General features: G+C 49.5%; 1 long non-coding RNA gene across 1 annotated transcript; it reads left to right on the forward strand.

Moving 5' to 3' along the window:
* The first annotated feature begins 845 nt into the window (after window positions 1-845).
* Window positions 846-2,869, forward strand: LOC120755976 (uncharacterized). Its single transcript, XR_005701966.2, has 3 exons — window positions 846-994; window positions 1,452-1,523; window positions 1,648-2,869. It is a non-coding gene; the product is annotated as an uncharacterized LOC120755976 (long non-coding RNA).
* The last annotated feature ends 1,113 nt before the right edge of the window (window positions 2,870-3,982 follow it).

Below are 3,982 nucleotides of genomic sequence, written 5' to 3' on the forward strand. Positions count from 1 at the left end.
GAAGGGTTTGGGTTGTGAGGTGAATCTCATTCATCCCCTGCCATGGGCAGGGACACCTTCCACTAGACCCGGCTGCTCCAAACACTGGCATTTCAAGCTTTTTTCACGATTCACAGGATCTCCAAACACCAGGGTCCCTAAGACAGTAACCTGTTCTCATTCCAGCCTCTGTCTGTGGAGTTTTCCCCAAAGTCACCCCCACAGCCCAGAAAAGGCCCTGATCACACCACAAAGTGCTCTCTTTGAAGAAGTTTTACAAGACTTGTGTTACTTTGGAGCCTTATCTCTTCAGATAAGCATCTCTTACTCCATGTTTCATTTAATCCCTTCTAGAAATACAGCAGTAAGCACCATTTCATCCGCATCCTGCAACAGAGCACCCCAGACCCAAGCTCATTCCCAAAAATATTTGTTTGTGAGAGAAAAGACTGCCAGCTCCTAGCCCTAGAGAACTCCAAAAACAGCTCATCTGGCTCAGCCTCTTCACTTGCTTGTGTGTCTCGACTCAAAACAGAAGAATTCCTTAAGAGCAGCAGCTCCTCTGAGAAACCAATTGCCTCCAATCTGCTCCCACATCCACAGACTCCAAATATTGCCTACCTGCCATCCCAAGTTTTCAAGTTTCTTCCAACTTCAGCTCCCAGAATAAAGCAGAAAACTTCCAGGAGTGCCTAGCTCCTGCTTTTATAAGCTCTTGCAGCCACGAAGCTGTTCACAGGTGGGCTAAGTAAGGCAGCCCAATTAGGCGTCCCTAACAAGAGCCTTTCCTTTGAGTGGATCCAGGTGTCCCTTCCCATTGCTGAAGGTGCTTCCCTCGCTGCATCTTCCCAGAGAGGGTGCTCCACCTCTAAATTGCTTATCACTTCAAGAATGCTTTGCAAGTGCTGTATTTTCCTGACCCTATCTCAAAACTTGGAGGGTCTGTGACTCATTTGAAAGTGCCAGGATTTGAAAGGAAGCTCTCTGTTTGCAGGGGTGACGCAATCAGACAGAGGTAGGTGAGCTTTGGGTGAGGTGAAAGGAGACAGACAAGGCACAGAGGTTTCCTCCTGCTATCTCTGCATGTTGATAATCTGGGTTGTTACTGTGTCGTAGGGATCTTCTCTGAGATAAATTGTGAGGTGGTTGATATATAAAAATATAGCACCTGCCATCAGTGTAAGTGTTGCCTCAGGAGGGCTTTTCACAAGAGCATGGAGGGATAGGATTTAGGGTAAATATTAAGAAAAATTCTTCCTGCGAAAGTGGTGAGGCCCTGGCCTATCTTGCCCCGAGAAGTTGTGGCTGCCCTGTCCCTGGAAGCATCCAAGGCCAGGCTGGACGGGGCTGGGAGCAACCTAGAGGAAGGTGTCCCTGCCCATGGCAGAGGGTTGGAACAAGATGACCTTTTAAGGGCCCTTCCAACCCAGTCTGTTTTGGAATCCTATGATTTTTTTTATTCCTGGATATAGGCTGCTCATGAATGCTCTGATCTCAGATGGGAATGTCTCTCTGGATGCACATTCACACCTCGTCTGTGGAAGGTGATCCCATCTCTCTGACTTCTCCCTTCCCAGCCTCACTGGCTCAGCCTCTGAACTTCAGACTACTTTTGCTTAATGAAAAGGTTTTTTCATCATTCATAGACATTTATTGGTGTTCCTGCAGGTTCAGCTGTGTCCCTCTGTAATTCCATTCCTCTGCAAGTCTCGTCTCCACTGTGCTGGGGATGAGAAGAGCTGCACTGCAGTGAGTTTGTGCTAAAACTTTTGCCAGGATGTAACTTAATTGGCTGCCAGGTAGAGCTGGAGAGCACTAAAGACATGGGGAGGACTTTAGCTTTGGAGGTAGAGCAGGATGGATGCCAGGAATAAAACTCCATGTCAAAAGGAGCTGTCCCAAGCCCTTCCTCTCGCTGCTCCAGAGTCGGTTTTGTCTTGGAGGAAACTCTCACGTACACGGTGATTTTTGTGAGAGGCAGGGACCAGAAAGGCAGGCAGGAGTGAAAATCAATCAAGATTTGTCAAATACATGGGAGAATTCATTTTTATGAGATAAGTGCCTTCAGAGGAAGCGTTGGTAGACACCTACCACATGTTCAGCCTGCTTAGTGGCAAAGTGTGCACCATTAATCACTGTCACTCCAAGGGGCTGGCTTCCCACTGAACCATCTCCCAGGTTTCTCCCTCTTTCAGCCATCCTCTGCCCTCCCAGGAGGATGAGTTGCACTCACAGACCTGTGAGCCTGCAAATCAGGCTGATGCTCTTGGCAGCTGCCATACCAACCCCTCATTTATTTGGTGCTGAGCCGCCCACTGTGCTTCAGTTCCACTGAATGGATTCTCATTTTATTAAGGATAATCAGCGGCGTGGGCTGCTCCCTCTGAGCAGGTGAAGTCCATGTGCTGCTGTCCTACTGCAGTGGGACCTTGCCCTCGGAAGCATCCAGGAAGGGATAAAGTGGGTGACGTGGCAAATGCCTTCTGCTCAGAAAAAGCAGCAGCAGCCCGGAAAGATGGTTTCATGGTTTGACTGGTCATGCTGAGCGTTGAGCACTCAGGAGCTCTGAGGGAAGACTGGCTTGAGAGCAGGAGCAGGCCATGGGAATTCCACAGCAGCACTGGAGAAGAGCCTTCCAGGACCTGAGCTGTCTGAGGAAGGGAATAAGTGATGTGCTTTCCAGGCATCATCTCTAGTCTCCTCCACCTGCCTCCTGCTCCCCAGTTTATTATTGTAGACCATCAGAAGCTGCTCTGAGCCTTTGTGGTGGTGTCTTACACTCACCCATCCTGAAGGTGAGATGGGACTTCACCAGAGCAGGGTGAGGGGACAGCCCTGCCCTAAGGGATATTCACAATGGACTTCTCTTTTTCCCCCGTGTCAACCCATTTTCAGGCTGAGATTTTTTTTTTTTTTTTTTTTTTTTTTTTTTTTTTTTTTTGTACTGCAGATTTTATTCCCACATTTTAACAGCCTGAATTACGGGTCTCAGCTATTATTTTCAAGTTATGGCCCCGGGAGTCACATTGATAAAACCTGCTGTGTTAAATATTGCACTTGGGGAGTGGGGAAAGCTGGTCTGTGGCAAGAGCTATGAAGAGCCCATGGATTGCTCTGTTACAAGGAGAAGGAGAAAAAGAAATGGCTTGGAAGGCATAAAAAGATCCTATTTTCAGGTCTTAAGCCAGTTACCATCTTTAGGGATTAGCTTCATGGAGGGAGCAAATTGCCCTAAGCCCTCCTGCCACAGGGCTCTGCTCTGCACCCCTGAGCTGTCACTGGGGCCGTGGCACAGGATTCAGGGCAGACAGGATCCCTGGAGGACTGTTCCTTGCAGCAATCCCAAAGCCTCCTGGCCAGGCAGGGTTACGTCCCGCACTTGATTCCACAGACCCGCAGAGACAGACGGGCAGCGAGGACCATAAACCCACTTGCACTGCCCCAGTCACAGAAAAGTGGCTGAGTCAAAGGTGCAGCTCCTGCTGATCCAGGCTCAGTTTCCCAGCACCACACTTCCCACTTTTCCTGTTTTCCCTCTCACCCTTTAATACATATTCCCCACCTCTGGAGAGCTTTTTGCTAGAAGCCTGGAGCAGCAGCAGCCCCTCCCCATGCCCCCTTCTCTGCAGGGGCCTGGAGATGGTACCACAATCTTGGGAATACTTTTATTTTCCATGTAACATCATGACTGACCTCCATGTGTGTGTGACAGTCCTGCACTCCACACGAGGGGCAGCTGCCAAGGCTGGGGGGATTAGGGGCTCTTGAGACTCTGTTGCAGGTTGGAATTTGGAAAAGGGGATCCCAGCCGGACACAGGAGGCCCAAGGGGTCTCTGGATCTCTTCTAGAGGAGGGAGGGATTCAGCTTCCAACCCACAGATCCCTGTGGCAGGGACTGCTGGTGATACACACCACAAATGGGAGGGAAATTGGGGTGAGATCCTCTAGACCAGGAAAAGGGAAAACAACGGAGACCAAGAGAAATGAAGCCAAGCAAAAACC

The sequence above is a fragment of the Hirundo rustica genome, chromosome 8 (assembly GCF_015227805.2).
Source record: "Hirundo rustica isolate bHirRus1 chromosome 8, bHirRus1.pri.v3, whole genome shotgun sequence".
Lineage (NCBI taxonomy): Eukaryota > Metazoa > Chordata > Aves > Passeriformes > Hirundinidae > Hirundo > Hirundo rustica.